This window comes from Hermetia illucens, chromosome 6 (assembly GCF_905115235.1).
Source record: "Hermetia illucens chromosome 6, iHerIll2.2.curated.20191125, whole genome shotgun sequence".
Taxonomy (NCBI): domain Eukaryota; kingdom Metazoa; phylum Arthropoda; class Insecta; order Diptera; family Stratiomyidae; genus Hermetia; species Hermetia illucens.
In genome coordinates this window covers 23,852,816-23,867,528 of record NC_051854.1, presented here as the reverse complement: position 1 = coordinate 23,867,528, position 14,713 = coordinate 23,852,816, and the positions used below count along the sequence as shown (strand labels likewise).

At 44.5% G+C, this 14,713-nt stretch overlaps 1 protein-coding gene and 1 long non-coding RNA gene across 4 annotated transcripts in view; one reads left to right on the top strand and one right to left on the bottom strand.

Moving 5' to 3' along the window:
- The window catches only part of LOC119660264 (basement membrane-specific heparan sulfate proteoglycan core protein-like), a 514,615-nt gene that overhangs the window by 358,637 nt on the left and 141,265 nt on the right, over positions 1-14,713 (top strand). The gene's annotated exons all lie outside the window — the stretch shown is intronic.
- Positions 11,014-14,713, bottom strand: part of LOC119660265 — a 115,120-nt gene continuing 111,420 nt past the window's right edge. Inside the window, exon 7 of the long non-coding RNA XR_005250417.1 lies at positions 11,014-11,041. This is a non-coding gene — a long non-coding RNA (uncharacterized LOC119660265). The remainder of the gene's footprint in view (positions 11,042-14,713) is intronic.

Genomic DNA, 14,713 nt, shown 5'->3' with positions numbered 1-14,713 from the left:
CTTACCCAAGGCCGAGGGGGCAGCTTTGTCTGGATTCGATGTTCAGTGATAACGTTTTTTAGTGTCTATCTTACGCCGAATGAGACGATGCCGGACTTTCGATGCTTTCGAGGACGCTATCTTAGGCACAGATGAAGGGACCCTGGTGGGGGGTGACTTCAGTGCCAGGGCATTTGAATGGGGCATGCCTCACACAAACTGCAGAGGGAAACGAATTCTAGAAATGACGTCGAGAATAGGACTGGTAGTTCTCAACACCGGATCCACCCCAACGTTCCGACGCCCGGGCTGCGAGGGAAGTATTCCAGACCTAACCTTCGTCGGAATCACTGGTGTCACTGATGGACAGGTGGCGAGCTCTGGAAGACTTCTCGGCAAGCGACTATCAATATATTGCCTTCAAAGTGGTTGACACAATCTCTCGGTGTGCGCAACCCCGACGCTCTTTCTGTGCATGTAACATCACGAAAGTGAACACCGAGAGGTTTGTCGAAACTTTTGGAACGCTGCAACCAAAACCTACTGCTCGGCGCATTCAACGCTTGCCTGAAAGAGGGCACTTCCTTTGCTCGTTGGAAGGTGGCGAAGCTTGCGCTGATCCACAGAGGGAAAGGCGACTCCGAGTTGCCGTCTTCATCACGCCCACTATGTATGCTTGACACTGCTGGAAAAGTGCTCGAAAAGCTCATCACAAATAGACTTGTTGAAGCGATACGCGTTACCGGAGATTTATCTTCCTGTCAGTTTGGTTTTAGAGCAGAGAGATCCGCAGTTAATGCTGCCATGCGTGGATGCCGTTCAGCGAGCGGCGCCTAACTCGACGGGTGGTGCTCCTCACGCTTGACGTGATAAATGCCTTTAATTCCATAAGATGGATAGTCATTCTAGGTACATAATACAATATTTTCCAGGTGCCGAACTATCTCTTACGGATATTCAGGGACTATCTTGGGAATTGCTCCCTGCTCTATGAAACACTAGAGGGTCAAAGGAGGATGGAGGTCACGTCGGGGGTAGCACAGGGATTCATCCCAGGGCTGAACCTCTGGAACGCTACCTTTGAGAGGTGGGCTATGCAGATGCCGTCGGGGCGTTTGTTGCTGGACGCGCTGTTGAACAGGTGAAAAGCAGACTCGGCATATTGCTGCGAAGGGTAAGCTTTTTCATGGTTTCAACCTTGCACTGGAAAAAATCGAAGTAGTCATCGTGACTGAAAAGAGAATTCCGATCCAGCGTACCATATCGTTCGACGAGTCGATAATCGAGTCAAAACCACCGGTAAAGTACCTCGGGCTGACTCTTGACTCAAAGATGAACTTTTTTGAGCAAATCAAAGCAGCAGCGAATAAGGCTGCAGCTGGAGTTTCGGCGTAAGTGGCCTAATGGCAAAGATTGGGGGTTCTACGTCTAGAAGGCGACACAGTCTGCCCTGTCCCTTTCTTGTGGAAGGTGAGATGTGGTTCGTCAGCAGCTCTATTTAAACACAGGGGATCTCCCTCCAGACAACATTGCCGAAGAGATGCTGAGTAGTGCTGACAGGTGGAGCCGTGTTGCCCATTATGTTCGGGTTATTCTCGTTGCTAGGAAGATAGAGCTCGACAGGTGGAGGAGCCGGATGGCAGGGGGTTCCTTGAACTGGCAATTCCCTTCCTCCTCTCCCCTTCCGTTGGTGATGGGAATTCCCTGATTTGAAGGCTCCGCAAGGCGGAAAAGTTCGGTTACTAGCCCGAAATAATGTGACAAACGGTTCCAGGCTAGGTCTCTGACGTGAGAGGTGTTTAGGTAATAGTCCGACGACGTACCGAACCGGGAGTCCAACACTGTGTGCGTAAATGCATTCACCTACCCCCCAAATAACCACCCCCCCCCCTCCCGAAAGAAAAAACACGGGGGAATCTACGGCGAGGTATTGTTTTTGATTTCCAAATTAATTCGCGTTCCTTACCTAGTAGGCTCTGATGTCATGGGCCTTCAATATTCGTCGCTCAAATGAATGAATTTCCTTTTAGATATTTACATCTTCATTTACATTCCATACCCTTGCAACCCGACAGATCTCGTGAAAACTTTGTAAATTCCTGGTTTAGCTTTCCGAGGTAGTTTCTGCGAGGGCATTTCTGGGTGAAGTGGATAAAGGTTTAAGGATTCCAAGTTTACTCCCATCAAACTCGAATATTCACAAAATTTTGGTGGTTATCATGGTAATTGTAATAAAATGTTGAGCATATAAATTACGAATTAAAGGGATGCTCACACATCAGGACGAAGTCTGCTGCAATTTCCTGTTCTGCGAAACGAATATCCATATAACACTTTGTTGCGGATATCCTTGCATCCATCCTACATCCTATTAAACTTCGCTCACCATATCAAAGGAGAACTAAGTAGCCTTCACCTAAGCTATGAAAACGGCATTTTAATTATCCTTGCAGGCCAAGCGCTAGTGGCTGTAGAAAGCATTGCAATGGCCTCATACGCGGACAGTTGTTTTCAAATAGGATTTACCACAGGCGTCGCCCCACTGCAGGATAATAGTGTTTCTATCTAGTTTAGGTAGAATTTTGATTGAAGTCCTGGAACTGGATATGTATTTAATAGCTTTAGTTGGTAGAGTCTCATTTGCGAGACGAGGGAGCTAGGGGATGTAGTCAAAGAGGATAACTGGAGATGTTAATGCAAGGACATTTAATTATTATTCAAATATCTTTTAAAAGGCGTTGCAGTATTTTGCATCTTCACAAAGCCCTCAAACAGGCACCAAATCCTAAATTTAGAATCGATTTCTGCGCTTTAAGTCGACTCATTTTGGGAACATGCCATAATTTTCGGTTTCGGAACCTGATTGCCAAAGAACATGGAAACATACATGAATTCCTATTAATATTAAACGAGATTTCGGGATACGATTTCATGTTATCTAGATGATTTCGATTTTATAAATTCTTGATATGTGCGTCCAGCATGCATAAAAGGCTATAACGCTGGTTTTCCATAAATGGAATTGGGAAATTTAATTGGCCTAAAACATATGATGCTGCATAAGTTATGCATATGTTCCATTCCTGAAATATACTACAAATGCAAACAGAAAATTCTGGGTTGAAATTATTTCTGAACATGGGAATGTTTGTGATGCACATGAGTGAAATGCAAACGAGAATCCATAATTTGATACGGAGAAAGTCTGTCATATCTGAAGCAACTTGTGGAAGTTAAAATTTTGTATTTTGGAAATTTGTGTTTTATGGAGTGGCATCTCATTAAAAATGACACAAAAAACGGTACCAAAATGTCTACCTGTATAATATAACATTGTTCCACATTCTTATCAGAATATATTATTTCGAGAAGTCGAATAGTTCTTCCTTCTCATATTCCTCAATTGCCCGATTAATCGAATATTTTGATATGCCACCCAGAGGATCCGAGGTATGACCTTGAAAATCCAGCACTTCTTCCCTCATTTTGATGGCTTTTTACCTAAATTTCGGCTTGTTTCTCTGACTACAAGATCCACAAGAGAATATGGAGCTTACTAGATTGATTATGTCTTGACTCAAAAAATAAGCTGCATCTATCATCTTTGGCGTGTGTTCATACCATGACGCGAATTACAACACCGACCACTATCTCGTCAGAGCATATCGACGTCCCATAGAAAGTAATAGAGCTAGATAGTATGCGCATACCACCAGAGGAACGTCAGCAAAGGCGTCAAAAACGGGCTGATGGAACCGGAGGAACTATTGGACCGCATCTCCTTCTATAGGCGAACGTGGAAAGCAGCGGAAGGCGATTGTGGAGCAGAAACAGCCGCATTCCCCGCTGAGAACGCTGCTTGCTGCGGAAGGAGGACGAGGTGCCTGAACGAAACTTTACCCAGGACCCAAAAAAAGAAGACGAAAAAGGAAAAAAGAAACAACTGACTACGCTGCCAGAGACACGTCTGTCCAAAGCCAAGGAAGTTGCCCACCAAAAGCCAGAAGGAGAAAAGGCGAGGAAGCCAAGAAGGACTAGACCGTCGGCAAATCATTCGCGGAAGTTCTTAGTGAAATCCGCTACACGATGAAACCCGAAGGCAACGGAGCAGAGGTGTCTTCGATATGGAAAACGAGGAGTGGTGGAGTTCTCGTGGAACTGGGCCCGAATACGACTAGCAAGAGTACGTCCTGTGTAGCAGCCAAAGGGTAATTGGAGAAAAAGGCTCTTGTTTCCAGCTTAGAGCCCATGTGCTCTCTAGAAATCCGGGATCTCGACTCCCTCACAGAAAAGACTATAAAGCGTGAATGTCCAGAGGTAACCAACGCCCGGATAGGTATCACCTTTGTAAATGCTCGAGGCCTGAAGCTCGCTGTGGTGGAAGTCCCCGAGCAATATGGGAGCAAAGCAGATAATCCTCGCCAAGTGCTACAGGTGTCCGGAATATGGACACACGTTAGCAGCTTGCAAGGTACCGGACAGACCACAGCATGCCGGAGATGCGGCCAAGTGGTTTATGAAGCGAAGACATGCAATGAAAGCGAGAGTTATGTTCTCTGCAGAGACCCTGGCACGTCTGGTGAGAGCGTTGCACACACTGCAGGATCGGAATGGTGTCCAATCTGTAGGTTCGAATTGGAAAGGGCTAGGTTGCGAATGGCATGATCCGCATTTTACAAATGAACATGCACTGAAGTTGCTAGCACAGTTCGCTGCGGAAGTAAATGCTGATCTAGTGCTAATTAGGGAGCAATACCCAAACGAGGACCAGACCTTATCGAGCACCGCTGCCATTTGGGTTCGTCGAATGAGACGATTCCGAGCTTTCGGCGCCAGTATGATGCACTGGAGGACACTGTCTCGAACACGGAGGGACGAATCCTGGTAAGCGGTGATTTTAATGCCAGGACCTTTCGTCAGACTCCAGACGGAAACGAATTCTGGAAATGGCGGCGAGAATCGGGCTCGTAGTTTTAAATACCGGATCCATGCCAACGTTTCGGCGCCCAGGCTGTAAGGGAAGCATTCCTAACATCACTTTTGCGTCAGAATCTCTGGCAGCATCGTTGAACGGGTAGCAAGTTCTAGAAGACTTCTCGGCAAGTGATCACTAGTTCATCACGTTCAAAGTGGTTGACGATACTTGCCGGCGAGCATCAACGCGACGCTCCCCCTGCGTCTGGAATGTCACCAGTGTGAACATCAGGAAGTTCGTCGAAGCCCTTGGAGCAGGCGCGGCCGCGCTGGGGGTGCTCCGGGGGTGGTAGTGTCGCAGCTGACACCGTCGTAAATTCAGTGATGAACCTGAAAACGACGGCGTGTGAGGCTTTCATGGCCTACGGAGGGAAGTGTCTTAGGCTCCGCCGTTTGCACGCCAACGAGGAAGCATGCGCCATAAAGGCACAATATAGATCAGCAAAAAAGAGATTCTGCAGCGCGATAAATAAAAGCAAAGCTCGCGGGTGGCAGAACTTTGTTAAAGAGGTGAATAAGGACCCGTAGGGATTTGGCTGTAAGCTTATCACAGGGAAAATCAGGGCTCTGCGAGGCTCTGCACACTAAGTACCGACCAAATGGGCCGCATTGTGCGGGTATTGTTCCCCAGACATCCTGAACGGGCTGATGCCAATAGCGCGGAAAGCGTACGTTTATAGTGGAAATAAAAGATACGGCAACCCCTACCTCAGAAGGAGGGATGGCATCGAATTGATAAATCTGGGTGAAAACCGCCTGCAGCATCTTATTAAAGCAGACCAGGCATCGGTTGTTACACCGTTCATGATGATAATTTGTTGGGCTAGTCTGAGGTTTTCTAGGCATAGTCTTCTACAGGTCGTGTACTCCTACGGCAGGATCGCGTTGTGGGAACTGGAACGTAGATGCATTTTTGGTGTACCTTCATAGATTTTTTATATGGCAGTTGTTTTCCGGTTCGATTCAAGACTCAGTTCAGGGTTGCATATTAATAAATTTCCTTGGAATAAGTTGCCAACCTATAGCATAGCCTCGAACTAGTAGTAGCAGCTATCTCGTTTCTGTTTTATTACGCAAAAAACAGTTTAACTTCCCTTGTCTACTTTTCCGCATTGTATTTAATCATCAGCTTTTTGCTTGTCTAGTGTGGTGCTGAATCAGAAAACAGTAACATAAAAAAACAACTGGCGATTTATGAAAACTTAGATGTTCAGCGCTTAACGATTACCTACTTTGTCGTGGTGAGGGAGCTTAGTAAGGAGGATCTTCCGGGAAACCAGAGTTGACTCCTGAGGTTAAGCGGTAATCAGTACCCCAAGCCAAGGTGTGACTACCGAGCCGAGGGCCGAATAGTCACAGGGGTTAAGATGTGGCCGCGAACGGTGAACTCTAGCCACCAGGCGACCCTCAATTTCAGCTATTCTTGTCTCGGCAAGAAATCAATTTTCCCCGGTAAAACAAAAGCCATGGCAGCTAATTATGAAAAAAATTACAAACCTAAAGCACAAAACAAAACAACATCGTTCCGATCACGAAGGTCAAACCTTGAGCGAAGGGACATCCCTGAGCTCATCGATGGAGAATCCGAGTCTGAATTAAGATTCTCCATTCATTTAAGTGGTAACCAACAAAATTGGTACCCAGTCATCAACGGAGGACCCGAAGGAGTCACTTATGTCAGCGCTTCTGATCTCGGGTTCCAGTCGGCGACACCTGCTGAGGCTAAAGTCTTTCTTATGGGTAAGCATTTGTCTTTGGGTAGCAAACAGCCTCCGAGCAAACCGCCTTTGGGCGAAACAAGGCCTCCGGGCAAATCGGCTCTGGGCAAGGGGTTATACTACGTTTTGAGTCCGTAGGTGCATACCGTAAAATCCTGCGGATAAACTTTGGCGACGAAAGCACTAGCGAGTGGCTCTGACAGTACTACTCTTCCATCAACGAAGTGTGGGAGGGTGCGCGGCTGACGTTGAAGAGAGTTTCCAAACTACTACTACTGAACTACTAGTTCAGAATAACTTCAACACCTCCACCTGGACGCTGTTAGGTAGCAAAGCAGGAGGAAGAGCCCTCAGGCCGCAAACTTTCTTCACTATCGGCGTTCCTGAATCTGATGTTAACAAAAATTGGGAACAAACGGGCTGCCAGCTCTACTACGGCCTTGGCACCGCCACAATGAAAGTGTTGGCTTCTAAGGCCACGAACGGGAATGCGAACGGAATCTACACCTAAAAAAAAGCTCTCAAGAAGAGCATAAAGCCAGCCAAGTAAACCCCTGAGGAATGCTTTTGCGAAGAAACTAACTCTCTTGCGGCAACATTAAAACTAAAGCGGATCCTTGTCAAAGAACGTAGCTAGGTTGCACAGTAGGGTTATCTACATTTACAGAGCGGGAGATACACAGAAAGCGATGAAGAAACAGCGAACCATTCGCTTGAAATGCACTTTTCAGGCAGCATCCAAAATCTCATCTCGGAGTCGATAGATACATACAACCCTGAACTGAAAGATTGGCATGCAAGCATTGCAATGAGTGAAGAGGGCATTTAGCGCCGATTATATTCCAATTAACTCGAGTGATGTGAAGGTAGGGAAACCCACCTATACAGACGTAAAACTTTCGAGCCTAACTTCCTTACTGCAAAAAGGATTTAAAAGGGTTGTAGAACAGTTTATAAGGGAGACATACATCTCTAGGTGGCAGTTTCACTGCAGGCACCATGCCTACCAGAAAGGCAAATCCACGGAGCGCTCCATGAGTTAACGGCACAAATTGGGAAGCCCATGTCCGATACGCATAATACGCCTTAGACGCATTTCCCGACATCGAAGGTCCCCTTACTTGTGCTTCATTCGCAGCAAGCGCGGCAAGACAGCATGGAATCGATCCGTTGAGAAGAATTTCTTATTCTAGAGTACAGAAAAGTGCACCTATTGGTGGAACAGAAGTCCATTGAGACAGGAAGAGGTTCTCCATTCTCTGTTATGGCTCCTGGTTATGGACACCTTGCTATGGCCCCTGGAGGACACACAAGTCTTCGCACAAGCATTTGCAGACGGTCTAGCCGTAATAATTATCGGCACGTTTACAATTACAGTACGTGACCGCTCGAATCCACAGTTGGTGCCTTCATAATAGACTCACGATGAACGCTAGGAAGACTGGACTAGTTATGTTCACTAGAACCATCAGGTGGGGCACGCTACCCATCTTACCAGGGGCAGAAATCCTGCTGGTACAAACAGTCAAATATTTAGTACATTTCGACTCCAAATTAATGTGAAAGCATCATATCCAGAACCATACCCGGAGTCGGGCAGATTGCTCTGGTGCCGCAGGATTGCGATAGGTTAGACATGGGGACTTTCGCCAAAATGGATTCATTCAGCTAACGCAGGCTTCATACTCTTGACACGTGGAAAGGCGATCAATTATATGATCCATCTGAAAATTCCTTCGAAAACATCAAGTGGCTCTGATGTCCAACGATCATACGGTTTCCAGGTTCGTCTTCGAAAAGACATACTCAGTCGAAACCACCAAAAGGGTAGAAGTGTCGCTAAATGGCCACGAGTCTTTTGGGATTACAGACTTAATAATCTTCACCGACGTCAGTCATGAACGACGGATCCAGGCGGAGATATATGCCATTCATTGGCGGCAGAAGAATACTTGCGACGAAAATAGAGGGGTCGCACCATTCGGTTCTGTTCCCAGCTTTAAGTATCCGTCCATGCATTGTTAAGTCCACTCTGAAAGGGCAAATTGCAAGGACTCACGCAACAGAATGAAAGAATTTGAACCTCTGCCGGCAGGCGAAAATGTTTGTGAGGGAACCCGTCACTTTGCTGGTCACTGCTCCTCAAACTACCACATTGTAACATTTGGAGCGGTGGTCTCTGTCATATGCAGCCACTGTGGGTAGGAGGAATAGATGGCCGTGCACTTCTTATGCAGCTAGTTGGCCTTCTTAGATCTTATACTAAGATACTTTGGTAAGGTTTTCGTCAGCAAAGAGTCTGCGCGATCTCTGCCGCTCGAGAATGTTCTCAGATTCGCGGAAACCTACGGACGTCGCAGATGAAAGCCATTGAATGGGGATTGTACAATGGGGCTAGCGAAGGTCTGAGTGCTTGGAGCTGTGGCTCTCCCCACTAAACAAAACTAAGGGGTGGCGCCAAGAATGAGAAGGGTTCGAATCACAAAATTGGATTATTTGAATTCAATTTTGTAATAGCTAATTGTGGATCTATAATCCTGAATTTTTTCGTGACAAATTATCTATATGTCTATAAATAGTCCAAATACGTCACATTAGCCAGAATTCATCAAAATGTTCAATCATTTACGGAGGAGTTCTCACCTACGAGTAGAAATTATCTTTTCGCCGATATCGACAGTGGACAATTTTATTTTTAAAAATTTTAATGATCATGCCTTACTTGATGGTAATAATTCAAAGCAAAGGTGTTCTTTTTGTTGTCCACCCTTCTCTCAATAAAGCCTAGAATTGAGTTTTAGATAAATTAACCACCCCTTATAAAAATAATGTGATGGAGAAAGTAAATTTGCTTTTGTAAGGTTTGCACACCGTTGCTTTATCATGGAAAATGAAAAACGCTAAGGGATATCAGTGCCATTGTTTATACTGTATCCTAGCCACCAGCAATACAAACAGCAATTTGGTGAGTCATATGTGTGGTTTCAAGCTACCCCAACAATGAAGAGAAGCTAACAGTGAATTGTGGCGTAAATATGACAGCGAGGGTGTGAGAGTAATGTGGGTCACCGTTGTAATGAAAAATGAACCTACTCGGTTGAAATTTCTAAGGTAGGACGCATATTGAAGTCCATCAATTTCTAATGACGGATACATGTATTTATCAAGAATGAGAGGAACTGCGGCATCCCTTGTATAAATACTTTCACCGTTCGCCACCCACCCCTAAGACTGGAGCTGCACGTGTTGGAAATCCGCCTTATCTCTGTCCTGCATTGGCATTTAACAGCATATCAGGGGATCCTGTTTGTTTTGCTTTTAAACAGCTTTTGAGCCTTCGAGGATATGTCTATTTTGATATCATGTTGACTCTTCTAATTCCTTTGTTTCGCGGAACCAAAAGGGTAACCACTAGAGCAACGCAACATACTATAGATACAAGATTACATTTAGTATATAATCACGGAACACCCTCAAGTGGAAAGTGCCATCAGAACTGATAACGGTAGAGTCATTATTGGGCTAAACAAGTCGATTAATTACCTTCTTTGATAGCCCTCCCGGGATGATTGGTCCAACCCTAGATATGTTGAGTGTCATATCTGTGATGTTATCAGTTAATTATGACGAGAATATGTTAGCGTTTCTACGATATGTGGTCATGTTCTGTTGAATAGCATTCATTGGTGGTATGCAGATGAGGAGCACAAAGGGCAACCGTTATATGGTTAATTAATAACAAATTGGAATGCTGCATAGATTCATGTTAAGTTATACATTTCAGAAGGAGGTGGTTGAGCAATACTAATGGATGAGATGCACTCCATGCCAATTAGTCCAAACTTAATACCCCTGGAATCTAATAATTCAGCATTCAATCCCAGCACTCACCGAACCAGGTTGGGTTTCTTTCATTCACTACAAGCATCGGTTAGTATGCATATAATTTTCGGCCCAATTTAAGGTGAATTTATTGGGTGGTTTGTTCATCAACCACCTTAACCTGTTGGCTTGGTAGCTGACTGTTTCTAATTAGCTCCTTCCTGAATTTTATTAATAAACATCACTTCACCCTATTTGTAATGAAATAGTTGCTCTACCCATGAGACCATAATTACTCAATGAGATGGCTATTTTTCGAGCAGGCAATGGGGGTGTAACTATGGCAATTATAGTTCAAAACTGATTATTCACTGATACGCTACTTAAGAGTAAGGCACTACAATAATGCTTACATACTGATTAGGGGAGTATTTGATAAATCCATAATTAATAGGAGCCTGAAACTTATTAGACGTGTTGTTTCTGATATAAGTAATTCTAAATTTAGTGAATATTGTACTCACCTTGCGCCCCCCATAGCTGCATAGCTGAAAGATAATTACACAAATAATTAAATTGGAGCTTCTAATGAGCACTATTAATAAATGGAATTGTTTTTAAAGGATAATTCATGAAATTTGAAATATACGGTCGCAAATAGGACTACTGCCATAAAGCAACCTTTACACACTTTTTTGCACAGCTGGTGCAGACAGGTTCAGAGATAATTAAACGACTTTCTTAAGATGGTAGGTTAAGGAGCAATACCCCCTTACAAGCCTTACAAGGGACCTAACATCGGAAGAGGAACAGTAACTCTGCCCCTTTAGGAAAAAGAAAAGTCATTTTGGCCAACAATGCACTCGAAGGGAGTTAAGTAGCTGGGCTTGACGGTCTCCTACCAAGTTAGTTATCACTGCACCTGCAGTTGCTGCAGATCTTAGCACCTTATATATCATTTTATATGAAGTACTTTTCTCGCTTCACCACTGAAGCCCACAAAAACTCCATCAAAAGCACACTGCGAGGAAGAAATTCCTGTCCTATAGAACCTAAGTTGGAGGTCCCGCCAACTGAAGACGACGGACAAATGCTGCCACCACTAATTATAGGAGAAACAGTCCGTGCAATTCATCGGCTAAAAAATCATAAGTCGCCAGGAGCCGATGGAATTACAGCCGAATTGGTTAAATATGGAGGCAACCAGTTACACCAAGTGGTTCCTCAACCTGTGCTTAAGGTATGGGACAGCGAATCAATGCCTGACGATTGGCAACGAGGCATTATCTGTGTCATACATAAAAAGGGAGATATCACACAATGCAGCAATTATAGAGGTATCACGTTGCTGAGTACCATCTATAAGATATTCTCCACTATCTTGCTAGGCGGGATAGCCCCATACGACCAGAACATCATTGGCCCATATCAAAGAGGCTTCACTCCAGGCAAGTCAGCAACATATCAGATTTTCTCTCTACGGCAAGCGATGGAAAAACTGTTGAAATGTGGACAATAGTTCCACCATCATTCATCGACTTTAAAGCCGCCTATGATAGCATAGCCAGGGTAAAACTGTACACGACCATGACAGAATTCAGTATCCCGATGAAACTTATAAGACTGAATAGGCTGACCCTGACTAATGTCCGAGGCCAGCTAAAAGCAGCAGGATCACTCTCAAGACCATTCGACATCAACAACGGTCTACGACAAGGAGATGCTCTATCATGCGTCCTCTTTAACCTGGCCCTCGAGAAAGTGATCCGTGATGCGAAGGTAAATGCAGGAGATACGATCCTCTTTAAGTCCACCCAACTATTGGCCTAAGCTGACGATATCGACATCGACCACCCGAGACGTACAAAGTGCCTTCATCCAGATCGAGCAGGTGGCGCGAGATCTTGGGCTGCACATCAATGAAGGCAAGACAAAGTATATGGTGGCAGCGTAAGGATCGAAAACCAACCAATCAACAACATCAAACCGCACTGGTCAAACGGGAAGAATAAGGATAGGAGAATACAACTTTGAGACCGTTGATAATTTCTCCTACCTAGGGTCGAAAATCACAACCGATAACAGCTACGATGATGAAATCCGCGCACGGTTGTTGTCAGCCAACAGAGCCTATTTCAGCTTACAAAAACTGTTCCGCTCGAAATGTCTCACTATGGGGTCAAAGCTCTTGCTGTACAAGACTATGATCTTGCCAGTCCTCATGTATTCTTCGGAAACTTGGGTTCTTAACAAGAAAAATTGCGAACCCTTAGCCGCGTTCGAGAGAAGAATCCTCCGAAGAATTTTTGGCACCCTACATGAGGATGGACGATTCCGTAGCCTACACAATGACGAAATCTATGAGCGATACCATGACCATCCGGTTGTGGATAAAATCCGGCTCAATAGGTTACGGTGGGCGGGTCACTTAATCCGTATGGATGAAGATGATCCCACCCGGAAAGTCTATAAGGGCAGTATCTATGGTAGAAAAAGAAGATGAGGCAGACTCTGCCTAAGATGGAGCGATGGCGTAGGTCAGGACGCCAGACAGCTTTTAGGGATATCGAATTGGTGGGGATGTCTAGAGTTCCTTATTAAGGCAGGCCTAGACCGGATACCGGTTGTTGCGCCGTTGATAATGATGATGATGGTATTATAGTAACATCTTAGCTTTTCGCACTGCAATGCTTTTTGCTACGACAGATTGATGTCACCATGCAAGTTTCATTAACTTTAAGGAATCAGGCTATAAATAAAGCTTAGGGGTTGGCGGTTCACCCTTCTGTATTGCCTAGCTGGAACCGTCAGAGCACCATTGTCGCGTTGACTTGTCTTTTGTCCCAGATATCTCGGGATCCTTCCCCATCAACCATGGTGTAGCTTGAGTGATGTAGTTTGACGCAACGTAGACGCGGATGACCTAATCCTTTATACTTCCACCTAAAATGTTTCCCTCAGCGAAGCTTGTCTGAATTCCTACTAGGACGAGCTTTATAGATATAGTACTTTTCCCGTTGGAAATGATCCCTTAAGTGTGAAATAATTGTGAGGATCACGCCGAAAATAATTAAAAACATTGCTGTCCTTTCCCTCAACATTCATGACACGCTCATTCCGACTGTGAGCGAAGCCATCTACCCACGTATCCCATATTTCGAAGGTAATTAACCGTGCAAATAGCGCCTGCAAATCCTTTTATCCCGTCTTAAAATATAGGGCCATATCGCGCCAAAACATTAAGCTGTTCCGTTATAAATAGCTTGTCAAATCTCTCTTCATTTTTGGCTTCTGGTCAGATATTTTTCCGTCTGAAATAGAGAAGCTCCGCTTGAGAAAACGGAAAATCGTCCGCCGGTCCTCCAGGATCGAGCGGAACGAAGACTATTCCAAATAGTCAAACTCCCCTCCCGCCCCCTGTTAGGCATACTCCAACCCCCTTATCGTCCAGGTCATGCAGATTGTGAACGCTGAAGATAATCTTGTTCGTATTCATCTGTCCCCTACAATCCCAAAACCGCCTCTTTGATCCCCAAGGTAGAGTAGCCTTCTGCATCGGTAATCACTCCCAGTCTCAACTTACAAAACCTACCAACCCTAAGTATCAATTCCCCGTCCTTAATTCTACCCCTTTTCCCATCCAAAGTTTTATTAAAACTTCAACGAGTTGGTTTTTAGTCTCTTGCCTCTAAATCAATCCAATTATGCATGGGCATTACTAAGATTACCGACTTTATTAAACATTAACCCGATCACATTGCACTCTTCAATCAACCCTCAAAGTTATCTCTATAATTTTCCACCCCCGTCAATGGTTTCTCAATGCTCATAAATTTTATTTTCAGAAACATGAATACATGATGATATGATAAATTAGGTGTAGAGCAAGCAAGCTTCTGAACATGAAATGGAAAAAACCCAGTTGTGTTATTTTATTGTTGAAAGGACACCCTCGGTACCAGCCAGTCCAGAATTTTGATACCATCTTTCAGTCTATGTCATTCATCTGAGAGATTTTCATATTTTATTTTCCTGAAAATCAATCAACAAGTACCTGCAGGTGTCCTTAATAATTGATAGCATTCCGGGTGTATCTTGTGGCGGATAATTGAATAACACCATAAACATGGAAAGCATGAACCACGTCGTTTGTAATGCTGAATATTTAATTTAACAAAAATTTCTCTTTATTGCCTTTCATACGATGTAAATTGCCTGAA